The sequence below is a fragment of the Pecten maximus genome, chromosome 4 (genome assembly GCF_902652985.1).
Source record: "Pecten maximus chromosome 4, xPecMax1.1, whole genome shotgun sequence".
Taxonomy (NCBI): Eukaryota; Metazoa; Mollusca; class Bivalvia; order Pectinida; family Pectinidae; genus Pecten; species Pecten maximus.
The window spans coordinates 19,779,660-19,800,757 of NC_047018.1; the positions used below are offsets into that span (position 1 = coordinate 19,779,660).

The 21,098-nt window shown below is 36.3% G+C and overlaps 1 protein-coding gene across 1 annotated transcript in view; it reads right to left on the bottom strand.

Moving 5' to 3' along the window:
* The window catches only part of LOC117325438 (cAMP-specific 3',5'-cyclic phosphodiesterase 4C-like), a 343,137-nt gene that overhangs the window by 309,174 nt on the left and 12,865 nt on the right, over positions 1-21,098 (bottom strand). The window lies entirely within an intron of this gene.

The window sequence follows — 21,098 nt, forward strand, 5'->3', positions numbered from 1 at the left end:
ATCCTGTGGACTAAAGATCCTGTGTACTTAAGATCCTGTGTATTCAAGATCCTATGTACTAAAGATCATGTCTACTAAAGATCCTGTGGACTAAAGATCCTGTGTACTTAAGATCCTGTGTATTCAAGATCCTATGTACTAAAGACCATGTTTACTAAAGATTTTGTGGAGTAAAGATCCGTGTACTAAAGATCCTTTTTTTCTAAAGACCATGTGTATTAAAGATCTTGAATACTTAAGATCTTGTGTACAAAAGACCTATGTTCTAAAGATCCTGTGTACTAAAGATCCTGTGTACTAAAGATTATGTTTACTAAAGATCCTGTGTATTAAGATCCTGTGTACTTAAGATCATGTGTATTAAAGATCCTATGTACTAACGATCCTGTGTACTAAAGATCATGTGGACTAAAGATTGTGTGTACTAAAGATCCTGTGTACTAAAGATCCTGTGTACTTAAGAACCTGTGTACTAAAGATCCTGTGTACTAAAGATCCTGTGTACTTAAGATCCTGTGTATTCAAGAACCTATATACTAAAGATCCTGTGTATTCAAGATCCTATGTACTAAAGATCCTGTGTACTAAAGATCCTGTGTACTTAAGATCCTGTGTACTAAAGATTCTGTGTACTAAAGATCCTGTGTACTTAAGATCCTGTGTATTAAAGATTATATATACTAAAGATCCTGTGTACTAAAGATCCTGTGTACTAAAGATCCTGTGTACTAAAGATTCTGTGTACTAAAGATCCTGTGTACTAAAGATCCTGTGTACTAAAGATTATGTATACTAAAGATCCTTTGTACTTAAGATCCTGTGTACTAAAGATCATGTGGACTAAATATCCTGTGTACTAAAGATCCTGTGTACTAAAGAGCCGGTGTACTTAAGATCCTGTGTATTCAAGATCCTATGTACTAAAGATCCTGTGTACTAAAGAGCCTGTGTACTTAAGATCCTGTGTACTTAAGATCCTGTGTACTAAAGATCATGTGGACTAAATATCCTGTGTACTAAAGAGCCTGTGTACTTAAGAGCATGTGTACTAAAGATCCTGTGTACTAAAGATCATGTGGACTAAATATCCTGTGTACTAAAGATCCTGTGTACTTAAGATCCTGTGTACTAAAGATCCTGTCTACTAAAGATCCTGTGTACTAAAAGACCCTGTTTACTAAAGATCCTGTGTACTAAAGATTCTGTGTACTAAAGATCCTGTGTACTAAAGATCCTGTGTACTAAAGATTATGTATACTAAAGATCCTTTGTACTTAAGATCCTGTGTACTAAAGATCATGTGGACTAAATATCCTGTGTACTAAAGATCCTGTGTACTAAAGAGCTGGTGTACTTAAGATCCTGTGTATTCAAGATCCTATGTACTAAAGATCCTGTGTACTAAAGAGCCTGTGTACTTAAGATCCTGTGTACTTAAGATCCTGTGTACTTAAGATCCTGTGTACTAAAGATCATGTGGACTAAATATCCTGTGTACTAAAGAGCCTGTGTACTTAAGAGCCTGTGTACTAAAGATCCTGTGTACTAAAGATCATGTGTACTAAAGACCATGTGTATTAAAGATCTTGAATTCTTAAGATCATGTGTACTAAAGATCCTATGTACTAAAGATTCTGTGTACTAAAGATCCTGTGTACTTAAGATCCTGTGTATTCAAGATCCTATGTACTAAAGATCATGTCTACTAAAGATCCTGTGTACTAAAAGACCATGTTTACTAAAGATTTTGTGGAGTAAAGATCCTGTGGACTAAAGATCCTGTGTATTCAAGATATGTACTAAAGATCCTGTGTACTTAAGATCCTGTGTGCTAAAGATCCTGTGTACTAAAGATCATGTGGACTAAATATCCTGTGTACTAAAGATCCTGTGTACTTAAGATCCTGTGTACTTAAGATCTTGTGTACTAAAGATCCTGTGTACTTAAGATCCTGTGTATTCAAGATCCTATGTACTAAAGATCCTGTGTATTAAAGATCCTATATACTAAAGATCCTGTGTACTAAAGATTCTGTGTACTAAAGATCCTGTGTATTCAAGATCCTATATACTAAAGATCCTGTGTACTAAAGATCCTGTGTACTAAAGATCATGTGTAATAAAGATCCTGTGTACTAAAGATCCTGTGTATTCAAGATCCTATATACTAAAGATCCTGTGTACTAAAGATCCTGTGTACTAAAGATCATGTGTAATAAAGATCCTGTGTACTAAAGATCCTGTGTACTAAAGATCCTGTGTATTCAAGATCCTATGTACTAAAGATCCTATGTACTAAAGATCCTGTGTACTAAAGATCCTGTGTACTAAAGATCCTGTGTATTCAAGATCCTATGTACTAAAGATCCTATGTACTAAAGATCCTGTGTACTAAAGATCCTATGTACTAACGATCCTGTGTATTAAAGACCCTGTTTACTAAAGGTCATGTGGACTAAAGATACTTTGTACTAAAGATCCTGTGTACTAAAGATCCTGTGTACTTAAGATCCTGTCTACTAAAGACCATGTGTACTAAAGATACTGTATATCAAAGATCATGTGTACAAAAGATCCTGCTGTGTACTAAAGATCATGTGTACCAAAGACCCATGCATTACTCAGATATTGTCAAATGTTCAAAATATTACACAATATAATTTTTCAGCTGAAGATGCCACAAAGGTTTCCCCAGAAGGAGCAATCCCTGAGGACCCTGGCAACACCGAGAGCCAAATATGAATTTAGGTCCTCTGCAGCATACTCAATTATCAAATTATAAAAATCAAAGTGCTGTAGAGCACTAACACTAGATTGATGGAGATTCAAGTGAAAAATTGAGGAAATATGGAAGTGAGTTTTAAGTGTCTAATTTACCTTAACTAATACTTCAGAAATATGCTTCAAATGTCAGAAAACAACTTCTTCCTAAGGTTATAGAATTCACAATATGTGTGGGAATCAATACATGTATACTTGAATGAGTCAGTATGGCTATATCTGTATAACAAGAGGCCCATGGGCCTTAACAGTCACCAGAGTTCTGAAATATTTCAGTCAATTTGACCCTTTTTGGTCCCAACCATCAGCCCCCTGTGGTCACACGAGGGCCAACATGTGCATACCATCAAATTGCCATCAACTCTTGATAATTCTAACCAAGTTTTCCTGGCAATTAAATAAATTATGCTCAAAAATGTGATTTCCCTACATAAACAACAGTACAGACTGTATACCCCCTCCCTTGAAGCGAACATGATACCCGAAGGTCATGAAATTTACATTTTTGGTAAAGCACCTCAAGACCCTTCTATCTATGAAGAGTTTTTCATTCTATCTTATTTTGATCTTACTTGAAAAGAAGATTTTTGAAATTTCAGCGTGTCAGTCAAGGCCAAAATGTGAATACCATCAAATTATCCTCTTGTATTGATAATAAGAGTTAAAGTTAATTCCAATAGAAATTCAACAGATGATAGTCAAAAATGTGATTTCTCTATATAAACTTTAGTAAAGTTTACCCCCTCCCCAGCGGTCATGAAATTCAGAGTTTTGGTAAAGCACCTTAAGACCCTTCCATCTATGAAAAGTATTGGATTCTACCTTGGTGTCAGGTGACCTAAAAACCTACCTGTCCTTGCCAGCAATAAGTAGGATTGACTCAAGGAAAACAATGCTTTACATATGGCTGTTTAAAGACAGTGACTACCTAAGGTTGAATTTTTCCCATGAGTATAAAACAAATGTATAAATATGATAGAGTTTGAACCATGATGAATGCTGAAAAAATTCATCTATAATATGAATTTCAAAGATATATTCAAATGCCTGCATATTTTGATAAAATAACTTATATCATCCTTATTTATCGACACACCTAAACTATTATAGATATGGAATTATATTTTAAGTTGGTCTAATCACAGAATTTTTTTTTTCTTGGCAAATATTTCTTTATAAAAGAATGTTTCATACAATATTTATGCTACTATATAAGAACATGGTATTTTTCATGTTCTGTTCATCAAACTATCAACAGATGCATATTGGCTTTAAAGTTCAGGTCATCACCCATACCGAAATAAAGCACACTAAAGTATACTTTTATGCTACTTTAAGTATACACTTTTTCCTACTTTTTTGAAAAAGTACCAAAAAAGTATACTTTTTTTGTACTTTTCTGGACTTAGAAATTTTTCAGAGTACTTTTTCTGTACTAAATTTGGACTCTGAAATTTCTCAGAGTACTTTTTTTGTACTTTTCTGGACTTAGAAACTTTTCAGGGTACTTTTTCTGTACTTTATTTGGACTCTGAAATTTTTCAGAGTACTTTTTTTGTACTTATTCTGGACTTAGAAATTTTTCAGGGTACTTTTTCTGTACTTTATTTGGACTCTGAAATTTTTCAGAGTACTTTTTTTGTGCTAAAATCTGACTTAGAATTTTTTTGAAAGATTGTGAAAATATGGATGTACTTTTTTCCTACTTTTTTGGGACTTAGAATTTTTCAGCTAATGCCATTGTGCTTTTTTTGTACTTATTATGGACTTAGAATATTTTCAGACATTGCGAGGGGTTATAGCATATTAATATTTTCAAAATTAAATCTGACTTTTTCAGTCGACTACAAATCTAAGACTAAAAAAATAATACCCAGGATTAACCACAACAAATATCTATCAAATAAGATACAGAAAATTATCATTTGGTAATATTAAATGTTTTTGATCTCGTTTTTTGTTGTTTTTTTTTTTTGTCTTTTTTATGTTCTAAAAAATACTTTTCATACTTTGATCAGTACCACAGAAATTTATCTAAAAATAATTAAAATTCAACAATTATTATCATAAGTATTTCACTTCAATGTACTTTGTTAGTAAGGTTCACACATTTTAACGGTGATTTCTTTGTCACTTTTCGTTTGTATTTCCATATGCATCTCAGAAGTAATAAACTTCACATTGATGAATGTTACTATACGTTCATGTGACGAACGTCAAAACTTAGCTCTATAAAAATTTTGTTCCAGATCGTTCTTTGAAGTTACAGTATTTTGGCTTTAATTATAAACTCTTTAACGGAGTTTAAAACATTTCGTTTATCCAAACGTTAACCTCTACCAGATCGGGGATCACTCTACGAACACACATGTGCCCGTGCCTGTAATACGCTTTTAATTCATTCAAATGAAATTAAAATCACCTGCTCTTTGTCTGCATATCATATACTTGCTGGATATACGTGGTTTTAAGATTACATCTGATAATTGCACCCGAAATCACGTCGTGTTCTGTCAAAATATTCACCGATATACTCATATAAACATGTGTAATACTGATATAGTCACTCGGACGCTTCTTTGTAAAACGTATATTGAAGTCAAGCGCTGTGATGATCTCGATCTCGATATGGCTTGACTGACAACAAACAGGCATGATCAAGGAACAATATTCCGGTATTTAAATCAGAATTACATCGCATTCATTGAAATGGTGAAAGTGAACACAAAAAGAAAACTTTAATTTGTCTGATATTTATTTAGCAAGATCGTACGATAATTCGGACAACGACACAATGTAGCTGTACTCTAATCTGTTGTAGAATGATCTCGTAGGAGTGTTGTGTGTACAAATAAAATACTCTATTGTATACAAAAATCAAGATCAATACCAAGATCTATCATAAATATTTTAATTGATATAGTAGACGGCTTGAATAACTGCTACACCAAGATCGATCAAAAATATTTCAACTGTTTTAAACTAAATCTTGAAACCTGTGTGTTAAGCTAACAAAGCGATCAGGATATATGCTTAACGTCGTACCGAAAGTTAATTTCACCCGTGGTGTTAATTAATATAAGCGACAGTCGACTGTAATGGCAAATCATACCTAGCTTTATTGTTTATTGGAGTTACCTGTGTACCTCCCGTCTCACCTGTACACATATTGCCCCTCTTAGACTAAGTCTTATGCCCGCGGCGTTAATTATAACAATTTATATTGTCAAGCTTGACTGCCTTTCACTACGATCAGATCACAGGTGCCTACCCTCATTTAAACAAAACATCCGGATTACATAACAGGTACTGACGAGGCTTATACCTGTGTCAGATTACCATCGGTCGGTTCACCTATGACCTCGGGGCCGTGATCTCGTTTGTTTACTTCGGTTTACGGAATCTACCGAGATTTGACGAGTTCGCTTCGTGCGATCATTTTGTGCAATGTGCAAGCTTTAAATGCTGAAGTAGTAATACCAAAAGTATGAAACAATAGAGGTTAAGGAAGTAGAATATAAAAAAACAAGTAATAAAAGAATGAAATCGATACAGTAGATCTCCGACAAAACTTTTTTTTTATCCCATGATGCAACAAACAGCGAGATTTTAGCGGGAAGTCTGATAGCCATGTTTGAATTTCACCGGATGTTTATCTACGGAAGAAACATAAACAAACACGATTTTGATATAGAATAGCCTAAAAACGAAATTCATTTTCTTGCCTAACTGAAGAAGATCGACTATCTGTCAGTAAGTGGCCAAAGAATATCAGCTTTCTTGTTGTTTTTGGCGACAAATGCTCATTTTCACCCGAAAATATCACAGATATCGCGACCAGGTAAGTTTACAATTTTATTATTTAAATCTATTTCGTCTTCTGCACGTTCCTACATCGTTTCACATTATATAGGTGAATAGGGGCCTACACATGTTAATATTAATACTTGATTACTTCGTGTTTCAGGGTTTTCATAATGAATTCATCACCGATTACAGTTTACACGGCCCGAGTTTAATTAACAAAGAACTGCTAGATCCACGTGTGTTTCAATCGTAAGTATTCAATTTACAGATTTATGCTACCATACGCCTGGGATTTTATAAGCATCCTGATTGATAGCACCCAAATATTGAGAACAAGAAGAATTTTATTTCTTTATTGACGAACTTCGACGTAGTTATATTGCATTTTATTTCTGTCACGTAACGGTAAATTCGTAATATCTTTACTACATATTTCATGCATTTTGACAAATTTCCAATTAATTTTTATGACTTCGTTTTTCAATGGAATTTATTGAAATTTCACTTACATGTAAAGAATTATTTGCTTATTCATCTGATAATATTTACAGAATTTTTTGTAGTTGATTTCAAGAGATATTGCATAAAATTTCAAAAAAAATAGCAATGACATTTTTAAGTTAGAATATAAGAACGAAAGTAACGTCACATTTCGGGCAACATGTGTATATCTATTTTAGGGAATATATGTAAAAATATCGGTAAATGAGCTAATAATTGTCTACTATAGTATATGGAATTTGAAGAAAATACATTCAAAAACGAAGTCAATAAAATCCATTGAAAATTTGTTGTATGTCATGATCATGATCAATTCACAAAAAAATGATCTCAAGAAATGATTGAATAAAAAAAATCTGTGTTTTGGAGTATTTTGATAGTTAGTTGCATAATTTAAGATGAAACAAACTGTCAGAGAATTCTGGAGTAGCTTGATTTTTATTAAAGTACTTATCCTTATAATTAAAAGTTTTATGTTGTAGCTTTAAACTTGTATACCTGTGGCTAGCTTTTCTTGATAAAAAGACTTCCAAGCAGACATGCATGTAATAAATGACAGTAAAGTGATCAGGTGCATATATAAGGAAAATTATCTACATTTTTATATTGAACAAATCTTCACAATTATTCTAAGTTTTGATATAAAAAATATTTTAAAATTTTCTCTTTCTTCCAACAGATTATGCAGTACATTCTGAAGTGACGGAAAGCTTGAAGATATTGCATTGTGGTCCGAATTGAGGGCAATGATTCGCATAAAGCAAAAAAGGAATGAAGAGAATCAGACATTTTATTTTTCGAATTCACACTTACTTGGATTTGACCAGTTTAAGCAAGCAACATTATGCATATACCATACTTCATTGTATTCAGTATGCATTTATGCATTGTTTTTTATTTACATTTTTTTGTTGTGTTTCCTCAAGAGGAATTATGATTCGACAATTTTTACAAATGTTATTGCCCTTTTTATTTAGAATAGTATATTTTTTTTGTCTGGATCTCCTACATACACATGATATAAAATTGTGTTTTCCTGCTTGAAAAAAATATTAGAATAATTTATCAAAAGTTATTGCCCTTATACATAGATGTCCATCTGTAAATCCTTAACCTCACCCTTAAACAAATTTCGAGCTTATTAGATCAAGACTTTGCTATGGCATGAAATTATACTGAGTGGAATTGTGATTGGATAACTAATCTTGTATTTCAATGTTTGTTTTCACTTGATACAATTGTGCATTTCTCTTAGGAATGGGACTGATGTATGTATTGTTTAAGCATGCAGTATTCTCATTTAAGCTTATCTCCTATATTTTCAGAACTAATTTCCTACACCATTAAATTAAGTCCCTTTTTTTGGTAATTTTTTCCTACTTTTTCAGTACTTTTTTTTATACTTTTTCAGTACAAATTTCCTACTTTTTTAGTACTATTTTCCTACTTTTCTAGTACTTTTTTCCTACTTTTCCACTACTTTTTCAGTACTAATTTCCTACCTTATTGGTACTTTTTTCCTACTTTTTCAGTCCTAATTTCCTTCTTTTCAATACCATTTTCCTACTTTTTTGATACTTTTTCAGTACAAATTTCCTACTTTTTTAGTACTATTTTCCTACTTTTCTAGTACTTTTTTCCTACTTTTCCACTACTTTTTCAGTACTAATTTCCTACCTTATTGGTACTTTTTTCCTACTTTTTCAGTACTAATTTCCTGCTTTTTCTGTACCATTTTCATACTTTTTTTGTACTTTTGTACTTTTTTTGTACTTTATGGACTTACCTGTAAAAGTACTAAAAAAGTATAAAAGCACAAAAAAAGTACACCATCAATTTGGCCCTGTGCACTTTATACTATTATTGTACTTTTAATGTACTTTTTCTGTACTATATTTGTGCTTTTTCTGTACTTAATGAAAACAATAAAATGTACTAAAGGTATACTTTTGTTAGACTTTTTTTGTACTTTAGTACTTTTTTTGACTCAATTTGGAACCGTGTTGGAATATCGGTTCCAAATTGAGTCAAAAAAAGCATACTTTTTCTATGCTTTTTTAGTACTTTTTTCCCATACTTTTTTTGTACTTTATTTCGGTGTGGGCAGGGTTCCAAAAACATCTGATACTTTTTGTAATATAAGAAACAAACTCAAAAATAACCCAGATTTAGGGAGATTAAAAATTAATAATTGCAGAGAATATATATTTTGGTAGTCCAGAATTTTTTTCAAGGGACTAATGATATATATTTTTATTTCAAAATTTTGGATTATTGAAGTTTGAGGGAATTCTTAATAGCTACAAACTAACTTGGTGTGGCTTTACAAAACAGTACACTGTGTTAATTCATACTTCATATTTATTTCCTTTCAACTTTGCTTAAATGTTATTTTGCCTGAACTATGTTTGAATCTCTAGTTTTATGAAATTCTTTTCTTAAAATCGGATTATTAGGTTGTTGACAGACTTATGATGGCCACACAAAAGACAGGAAAGTTGTCAGTTATAATAATAATACGACAATCAATATTTCTACCCCTAACAACTTTAATCCTCACTTAATACCGACTAATGTCTTTTATACACAGATCATTACTTACACAAGTGTAAGTATCATATATACTGATGATCAATACTCCACAGTGAAGCAGCATCTCTGTAGTAATTAGCTATAACCCAAGTCATTATAATGACTATCGATCCAACCACCCACTGCTAGCGTTAGTTTATGCTCTTTATAAAATAATCTCCGACAAGAAAATCCAAGTATATTGAATTTTGACCTCAAATTGTACAGATGATACCAGAAAAAAGTCCTCATAATTAAAAACATATTTATACTTTTTTTCAGAATAAAAAAAATAAATTAATATTTAAAAATTGGACTAAACTTTGGAGTGAAAAATATGTTTAACATCTGACCTGTGGATACTGACCTCGACACAACTCCTTGTGATATGTTCATGTGTATATATATAGGAAATGTTATAGAAATGATTTAGCTAACTTTTTTAATTAAATAATGTCCATCCCCTTGTGTAAATGTCTTCGTACCTTTTCTATCTTCAAAGTCCTCTATTGCAATAGTTTAGTACTATATCTATATATATACCGTATTTGACCTAATAAGGGCGCCTGCCCTAATAAGGGCGCCCCTACCTTTTTTCAAGGAAATAAATCTTTGACTGAGTGTCAAAATGGTGTTCAAAAGTAATAATTCATGTGAAATATTTTGCTACTTTATGTGTTCAATTTTCTTCAGCAAATTAAGTAACTGGAATACATGTTTTCGCCACATTTTGTGTATTCCTACAGGCTACAGATGACATGTCAGTGCAAAGTTTGTTTGTTTGTTTGTTTGTTTTTGTTTAACGTCCTATTAACAGCCAGGGTCATTTAAGGACGTGCCAGGTTTTGGAGGTGGAGGAAAGCCGGAGTACCCGGAGAAAAACCACCGGCCTACGGTCAGTACCTGGCAACTGCCCCACGTAGGTTTCGAACTCGCAACCCAGAGGTGGGGGGCTAGTGATAAAGTGTCGGTACACCTTAACCACTCGGCCACCGCGGCCCTTTCAGTGCAAAGAGCACCCAAAACTAAACACACATACAAATAATAACTTACCATCTTTATTTGATGATAAAGTAAAGACTTCATTCTTGTTGATAAATAACTTTTGTTCAGAACAGAAAGCTAGTAAAAGACATTGTAAATCAATTATTAGGTCAAAGAAAACGATGTCTAATATGATCTGGGAAATCACCTGTTTCTATAAATAGAACACAAAAGAGTTCCATTTGAACATAAATGGTGGAACACACGTTCTCTGGTCTAAAGATCAGCTGGCATGGTTTACAAGTTTACAGGAGTATTCAAGTGATGTTTAAGCTTAATATATGATAATGAATAGATATCTTCATCTGGAATATTTTTATGACTGAATATTTTACCGTTTCTACAACCTTGGGTATTCTGCTATAAGGTATAGTCTGTTTCATAAAACTTCAGAATAACTAATCTTAATAAGGGCGCCCCCACTGTCAATTACCCGCGCCCTGCGCCCTTATTAGGTCAAATACGGTATATCTATTCTCAAATAAGCCTCTTCCCCTATTGTTATAGCTTAGTACTGTATTTATCCTCAAATAAGCCTCTTCCCCTAGCATAAAAGCATAGAATTAAAGTTTGGAGGGTTAGATATCTATAAACCAGATTTAGCTTACTATTTCAAATTTGATGATTGTACAAAAAGGAAAAAGTTTTCTTTTGTGGGCAGGGACTTATTTGCAGATAAATGTGTAAGAATTCTTCCCAGCATGCATGAGGATCTTACCTGTTATCTAACGATCTTACCTGTTATCTAACGATCTTACCTGTTGCCCGACTATAAAGACCAAAGTACAATAGTGTAATAAAACAGTAGCAGCACTGGTAGTGTAAACAGTTATGTAATATCTCATTGAGTACAAAGGTCATTCACAAACTTGACATCAAGCTAACAAATCTTGATAAGAAAATCTCAAGTTAATTCATGAAATATTTCAGCTAAATTCAATTGGTAGAGTTTGACATGAAGTTTCAAATGTGTGTTTTATGATGGCATAATAATTTCAGCATAATTTCTGGACATTTCCTTGTAAGTGATAAACTAAATCCCACTGGTAAAAGAATAAGTTGGAAATATTTTTATTTACAACAACAGATAATTGTAAATTCATGTTTCAAAATGGCCACCATATCTGGAATGTCAAGCCAAAAATCAATAACACTTAGCCAGCTTGAGATCATGAACACAGACACCAGGTTTTGGCTAAATCACACAGAGAAGTAGTTTAAAATGTTTTTTTAAATTTGAGACAGTCGCCAGGGATTTCAAACTTGCTCTCCAAATAACAACAACGGTGTTTGGATCACGATAGAATTTTTGTTGTCAAGTTTCCTGTAAATCAGCCCATCAGACAGCCTAAAACTGGTACAAAACAAGAGTTGTCAGAAAACAACATAGCTCGCAGTGTAATTAAAATTAAAAATCAGTTCTTTTAAAAGTAGGTCAAAGGTCATGATCAGCAGGTACATTTACCAATGGAAAGGTCTTGTCACAAGGAACACAAGGAACATGAAAGCCCTATATGGTATGGTTAACATACTGTGCCAAGGTAAAGTTTTTTTTTAAGTAGGTCAACAGTCATGGTCAAGGTCAGAAGGTTTGCAAATGTGATACTAAAGGAAAGGTCTTGTCACAAGGAAAACATATGTCAAATACCTCAGCTGTATCTTTTATAACAAGAGGCCCATGTGACTTAACAGTCACCTGAGTTTTGAAATATTTCAGTTAATTTGACCCTTTTTGCTTCTGCCCATGAGCCCTTGGAGGTCAGTCAGGGCCAATATGTGCATACCATCAAAGTATCATCCCATGCTGATGTTAACCAAGTTAGAATGAATTCCAATAGAAATCAAACAAATAATAGTCAAAAATGTGATTTCCCTATAAAATTAAACTATAGTAAAGTTTATCCCACCCCAGGGGCAAATGTGAGATCCCAGGGTTATGAAATTCAGAGTTTTGGTTAAGCACCTCAACACCTTTCCATCTATGAAGAGTATTTGTTTCTACCTTATTTCGGTCCTGAGAAGAAGATTTTTGAAATTTCAGTCAATTTGACCCCTTTTGGCCTCGCTCTTTATTCCTCTGGGGGAATATTGGTTGACATTTGGTCATGAAAAGTTTCTGCAAAATTTCATTGAAATTGGTTCAGGGGTTTCTGAGAAGATGTCGATAATGTAAATTGTTTACAGATGCAGGACACAGGATTTATGTTGACGGACAAAAGCCAATTAGTACAGGTCACTTGAGACTTTGTCTCAGGTGACCTAAAAACTTTAACCTAGCTGTCTACAGACGACATTGACGGGGTACAGTAATAGTTCCCCTGGAATTCATCCCAGAGAGCTATGAGTGGATGTTGTGTTAGCTGTCCTGTTAACAGCTACTTAAGAAATTAATTCTAAAAATTTGAAATTTCATTTCTGTCTTTATTCTAAATTGACAAATTATTCGAGCTGAGTAATATGCACTGTTGATGTTGCAATACCATCCAGTTGCTTTCAGACTAATTTAAGCTCTGTAAGCCCTTTAAAGTAAGTGTTGAGCTGCTCAGTAAGCCCTATGGCAGGACTGTGATCTTTCGTTACAGAAGGAGGAGGATAGAATTATTGATAAAAGATCCATTATTCCAGAACATTACACATAATCAATACCCTAAATCCAAGCCAACGAGCCAACAATTACTCAGAGTTCTGACATACAGTTGTACATGGTGCATGTACACATCCATGAAGTGGAATGCAGCTTAAGAGAAAGACAATCATTTCTGCCTAAAGCAGAGGTTAGATAAAAGTATGTAAAGAAGGAGAGGCAGCTGTCACAAATACATGATACAGTTAAGCCACAATGGTCAACCTCGATTTAATATTATAAACAGCTGAGTTATTGTCTATGGGTTTGGGTTTTTGTCTATGGGTCATATGCTGTGTAATGTCATGTCACACCAGCCAGGTACATGCGAGATGAATGTATATACTGTATACCTGGTATTTTTCGCCCCAAGTTATTTTCGCCCTTGAGCAACAGAAAAGATATTTGCCCCGTTTTAATTTCGCCCTAAACTACATTTAAGAAATGACTTTTCTTCGTTTACAATCGGAAAATTCTGTTCTGAATTCTCGATACAATTGCACTCGGAAACCTCGGGATTTATCGAGTTTCTTTGCATATCCCGCTGAGGTGTGAAATTAATCAGGTTTGAAATATACTTTTAGCCTATATTGATTCAAAAAGTATCGGGTACGCATGGTCGATTTTAAGCAAACACGATGAGTGGTAAGTTCACCATTCCGTGACTAAATACTGACCAGTGTTTTGTCTTGTTCATTTGTCATCAATGGAAGCCACAAGCGACTGTGAACTCATAAAATCATTTGTCATCAATGGAAGCCACAAGCGACTGTGAACTCATAAAATCAGTCTTCACAATGGCAAGAATTTGATGCTATTTTGTGATTTTAAAAAAATGACTGGATTTTAAAAGTTACTTAGTATTTATAGCTTTTTTTCAAAAATCAAATATACTAAACCTAGTACGCTGTCTTAGCCCATATTCCCGATTTAACTCTACGTGATATTGCAAATTTATTAGGCCTAGATTTAGATCTAGATTTTATTTTACATGCATAGATTGGAATAAAACAATCAATTATTTTATAAATTTAGTGTAAATATGTAACACGTGTTGCTTTTAATTGTATAGAATAAAACACTTGAAAAATACGAGGGTATGTTTTGGATCCGACTACAATTAGCCTATGTACAATAACTTGGAAATCCTGCAATTGAGCTTGAAATTTTCGCCATCATCTTAAATTTGCCCTATCATCCAAGGGCGAAAATTAAACGGGGGCGAAAATTACCAGGTATACAGTAAAACATCCATGAAGGGTACAGAAGACCTAGTATCAGCTAGACCAAATATTCTGTAATACAAGAGGACCAGAAAGCCTGTATCCCTCACAGATAATCTGTAATAGAAGAGGACCAGAGAGCCTGTATCCCCCACATATATTCTGTAATAGGAGAGGACCAGAGAGCCTGTGCCCCTCACAGATAGTCTGTAATAGGAGAGGACCAGAGAGCCTGTATGCCTCACAGATAATCTGTAATAGGAGAGGACCAGAGAGCCTGTATCCCTCACAGATAATCTGTAATAGGAGAGGACCAGGGAACCTGTATCCCTCACAGATATTCTGTAATAGAAGAGGACCAGAGAGCCTGTATCCCTCACAGATAATCTGTAATAGGAGAGGAACAGAGAACCTGTATCCCTCACAGATAATCTGTAATAGAAGAGGACCAGAGGGCCTGTATCCCCCACATATATTCTGTAATACAAGAGGACCAGAGAGCCTGTATCCCTCACAGATAGTCTGTAATAGGAGAGGACCAGAGAGCCTATATCCCTCACAGATAGTCTGTAATAGGAGAGGACCAGAGAGCCTGTATCCCTTACAGATATTCTATAATAGGAGAGGACCAGAGGGCCTGTATCCCTCACAGATATTCTTTAATAGGAGAGGAACAGAGAGCCTGTATCCCTCACAGATATTCTGTAATAGGAGAGGAACAGAGAGCCTGTATCCCTCACAGATAATCTGTAATAGGAGAGGACCAGAGAGTCTGTATCCCTCACAGATAACCTGTAATAGGAGAGGACCAGAGGGCCTGTATCCCTCACAGATATTCTGTAATAGAAGAGGACCAGAGGGCCTGTATCCCTCACAGATAATCTGTAATAGGAGAGGACCAGAGAGTCTGTATCCCTCACAGATATTCTGTAATAGGAGAGGACCAGAGGGCCTGTATCCCTCACAGATAGTCTGTAATAGGAGAGGACCAGAGGGACTGTATCCCTCAGATAGTCTGTAATAGGAGAGGACCAGAGAGCCTGTATCCCTTACAGATATTCTATAATAGGAGAGGACCAGAGGGCCTGTATCCCTCACAGATATTCTGTAATAGGAGAGGAACAGAGAGCCTGTATCCCTCACAGATAATCTGTAATAGGAGAGGACCAGAGAGTCTGTATCCCTCACAGATAACCTGTAATAGGAGAGGACCAGAGAGCCTGTATCCCTCACAGATATTCTGTAATAGAAGAGGACCAGAGGGCCTGTATCCCTCACAGATAATCTGTAATAGGAGAGGACCAGAGAGTCTGTATCCCTCACAGATATTCTGTAATAGGAGAGGACCAGAGGGCCTGTATCCCTTACAGATAGTCTGTAATAGGAGAGGACCAGAGGGACTGTATCCCTCAGATATTCTGTAATAGGAGAGGACCAGAGAGCCTTATCCCTCACAGATATTCTGTAATAGGAGAGGACCAGAGAACCTGTATCCCTCACAGATAACCTGTAATAGGAGAGGACCAGGGAGCCTGTATCCCTCACAGATATTCTGTAATAGAAGAGGACCAGAGAGCCTGTATCCCTCACAGATAATCTGTAATAGGAGAGGACCAGAGAGCCTGTATCCCTCACAGATAATATGTAATAGGAGAGGACCAGAGAGCCTGTATGCCTCACAGATAACCTGTAATAGGAGAGGACCAGAGAGCCTGTGTCCCTCACAGATAATCTGTAATAGGAGAGGACCAGAGAGCCTGTATCCCCCACGGATATTCTGTAATAGGAGAGGACCAGAGAGCCTGTATCCCTCACAGATAGTCTGTAATAGGAGAGGACCAGAGAGCCTGTATCCCTCACAGATAATCTATAATAAGAGAGGACCACAGGACCAGAGAGCTTGTGTTCCTCACAGATAATCTATAATAAGAGAGGACCAGAGAGCCTGTATCCCTCACAGATATTCTGTAATAGGAGAGGACCAGAGAGCCTGTGTCCCTCACAGATAATCTGTAATAGGAGAGGACCAGAGAGCCTGTATCCCTCACAGATATTCTGTAATAGGAGAGGACCAGAGAGCCTGTGTCCCTCACAGATAATCTGTAATAGGAGAGGACCAGAGAGCCTGTATCCCTCACAGATATTCTGTAATAGGAGAGGATCAGAGAGCCTGTATCCCTCAGATATTCTGTAATAGGAGAGGACCAGAGAGCCTTTATCCCTCAGATATTCTGTAATAGGAGAGGACCAGAGAGCCTGTATCCCTCACAGATAACCTGTAATAGGAGAGGACCAGGGAGCATGTATCCCTCACAGATATTCTGTAATAGAAGAGGACCAGAGAGCCTGTATCCCTCACAGATAATCTGTAATAGGAGAGGACCAGAGAGCCTGTATCCCTCACAGATAACCTGTAATAGGAGAGGACCAGGGAGCATGTATCCCTCACAGATATTCTGTAATAGAAGAGGACCAGAGAGCCTGTATCCCTCACAGATAATCTGTAATAGGAGAGGACCAGAGAGCCTGTGTCCTTCACAGATAATCTGTAATAGGAGAGGACCAGAGAGCCTGTATCCTTCACAGATATTCTGTAATAGGAGAGGACCAGAGAGCCTGTATCCCTCAGCTATTCTGTAATAGGAGAGACCAGAGAGCCTTTATCCCTCACAGTTAACCTGTAATAGGAGAGGACCAGAGAGCCTGTGTCCCTCACAGATAATCTGTAATAGGAGAGGACCAGAGAGCATGTATCCCTCACAGATAATCTGTAATAGGAGAGGACCAGAGAGCCTGTATCCCTCACAGATATTCTGTAATAGGAGAGGACCAGAGGGCCTGTATCCCTCACAGATAACCTGTAATAGGAGAGGACCAGAGGGCCTGTATCCCTTACAGATATTCTGTAATAGGAGAGGAACAGAGAACCTGTATCCCTCACAGATAATCTGTAATAGAAGAGGACCAGAGAGCCTGTATCCCCCACGGATATTCTGTAATAGGAGAGGACCAGAGAGCCTGTATCCCTCACTGATAATCTATAATAAGAGAGGACCACAGGACCAGAGAGCTTGTGTCCCTCACAGATAGTCTGTAATAGGAGAGGACCAGAGAGCCTGTATCCCTCACAGATAATATGTAATAGGAGAGGACCAGAGAGCCTGTATCCCTCACAGATAATATGTAATAGGAGAGGACCAGAGAGCCTGTATCCCTCACAGATAATATGTAATAGGAGAGGACCAGAGAGCCTGTGTCCCTCACAGATAATCTATAATAAGAGAGGACCAGAGAGACTTATCCCTCACAGATATTCTGTAATAGGAGAGGACCAGAGAGCCTGTGTCCCGCACAGATAGTCTGTAATAGGACAGGACCAGAGAGCCTGTATCCCTCACAGATATTCTGTAATAGGAGAGGATCAGAGAGCCTGTATCCCTCAGATATTCTGTAATAGGAGAGACCAGAGAGCCTTTATCCCTCACAGTTAACCTGTAATAGGAGAGGACCAGAGAGCCTGTGTCCTTCACAGATATTCTGTAATAGGAGAGGACCAGAGGGCATGTATCCCTCACAGATAGTCTGTAATAGGAGAGGACCAGAGAGCCTGTGTCCCTCACAGATATTCTGTAATAGAAGAGGACCAGAGAGCCTGTATCCCTCACAGATATCCCGTAATAGGAGAGGAACAGAGGGCATGTATCCCTCACAGATAATCTGTAATAGGAGAGGACCAGAGAGCCTGTATCCCTCACAGATAACCTGTAATAGGAAAGGAACAGAGAACCTGTATCCTTCACAGATAATCTGTAATAGGAGAGGACCAGAGAGCCTGTATCCTTCACAGATATTCTGTAATAGGAGAGGACCAGAGAGCCTGTATCCCTCAGCTATTCTGTAATAGGAGAGACCAGAGAGCCTTTATCCCTCACAGTTAACCTGTAATAGGAGAGGACCAGAGAGCCTGTGTCCCTCACAGATAATCTGTAATAGGAGAGGACCAGAGAGCATGTATCCCTCACAGTTAATCTGTAATAGGAGAGGACCAGAGAGCCTGTATCCCTCACAGATATTCTGTAATAGGAGAGGACCAGAGGGCCTGTATCCCTCACAGATAACCTGTAATAGGAGAGGACCAGAGGGCCTGTATCCCTTACAGATATTCTGTAATAGGAGAGGAACAGAGAACCTGTATCCCTCACAGATAATCTGTAATAGAAGAGGACCAGAGAGCCTGTATCCCCCACGGATATTCTGTAATAGGAGAGGACCAGAGAGCCTGTATCCCTCACAGATAATCTATAATAAGAGAGGACCACAGGACCAGAGAGCTTGAGTCCCTCACAGATAGTCTGTAATAGGAGAGGACCAGAGAGCCTGTGTCCCTCACAGATAGTCTGTAATAGGAGAGGACCAGAGAGCCTGTATCCCTCACAGATAATCTATAATAAGAGAGGACCACAGGACCAGAGAGCTTGTGTCCCTCACAGATAGTCTGTAATAGGAGAGGACCAGAGAGCCTGTATCCCTCACAGATAATCTATAATAAGAGAGGACCACAGGACCAGAGAGCTTGTGTCCCTCACAGATAGTCTGTAATAGGAGAGGACCAGAGAGACTGTATCCTTCACATAGATATTTTCTCATTACACCATTATCCTGGTGTCACTTTTGTGCAGAGCTTTCTCCAGTACAAAGGCATATATCACCTGCATCCAGAGGTCACGCCAGTATCAAGCTCATCTCTGTATACTGAGGTATATGTTACACCTGTACCTAGTGAGTCACTTTTGGACAAAAGTCACTCCAGGAACAAGTTTACTTTTGTATAGAGGTCTTAATCACCTGAAGCAGGAGGTCACTCAAGTAGCAAGGTCACCTATGCATAAGTCTATATTACGTGAACCCAGATATCACTTTTGTAACGAGGTCACTCAAGTATCAAGGTCACCTCTTCTTAAAGGTAGAGTTGACCTATACCCAGAAGTCACCTTTGCACTGAGCATTCTCCAGTATCAAGGTCACCTTGGTAAAAAGGTCTATATCATCTGTACTCAGAAGTCACCTTTGAATTGAGCATTCTCCAGTATCAAGGTCACCTATGTATAAAGATCTGTATCACCTGTTTACCCTGAGGTCATCATTGTAGTCAGCATTTTCCAGTATCAAGGTCACCTATATATAAAGGTCTGAATCACCTGTTTACCCTGAGGTCACCTTTGTTCTGAGCATTTTCCTGTTTCAAGGTCACCTATGCATAAAGGTCTGTATCACCTTTACTAAGAGGTCATCTTTGTAGAGATTCCAAGTATTGAGGTCACATCTGCGCTGCAGCATGTTGATACATACATAAAACATCCTCTACATGTTGGAGCCAATAGCATAATAGATATACACTTTTCTTTAGGAACTTCAATATTTGTTTCATGTGTCTCTCTGGCATTTCATCTCCTACGAGAGTATGTATACATAACACACTTCGTAACCCAGACCTGCCAATGCAAGTATTTTGTGGTAATTAAAAGCAGCCTAACCTTCATAGGAAAATATGTACATTGATAATTCTGATACAGGCGCAATCAGGTGGTTCCGCTTATACAGGAATGTCAAGAAGTCTTATACCTACAAATTTAAAGATACTTTAAATGTATGTATCCATTTTTTAAAAGCTTGATTTTTTAAGATATGTTGCATTTAATATTTCTAGATTTTCCCCAAAATAAACTGGTAAAATACAGACTATAATGTTAAATCTGTAACTTGTATAACTACTTTAATATATTGAGTTTGAAAATGTTCGGCACTGTACAGTTTTGGGGAATAATTATGAATCAATTTTACTTGATGTGTTATCATCTTCAAAAGTTTGGAGACACTACCAAGCATTGTAACTACTTTCAGAAAATATATCAACAATAGTCTATATTACATATTAGTAAGCGTCAGTAAGCAGTATCAATAAGCACCCTACTGAATTCTAATAATGCAAGTCAGAATTCCAAATATCCATTTTTCCTCATTCTTTCATTACTCATCATTCAGATGATGAGAATTGAAAGTGAAAAATAACAATGAAAATTTCAGAAAAATTTATGCAAACACTTACGAAGTTAACCAGACTGAGAGCTTCAGGAACTTGTTAGCTTGACTACTTGAGCAAATGAATTGACAAAATAATGTCACCTTAAGAGATTTATTATAGAAAACATGTTTTGATGTGCTGACAAATGTTAACAAAACATGTATAAAGTAATCAAAATGAATTGGATTTAGTATTTACAATGATCTTAAATGTGGAGTATCCTGAATAAAAACCACTCACGCTAACAAATCTTTTCCACATATCCTTGCAAGCTTGTTAGTTTCATTATGTATATTTCACGTCTAGTACATGTATATTTCACTAACCCTTGCACAGATTAATCACAGTTGTTCTTATACTACTATACACAGTATATAAACCTCATTATTAATTCATACAATCTCTGCCAGTGCAGACAGACTGATGAAAACTTTCCAGAAAACAAAGGCAGTGCGTCAAATATATA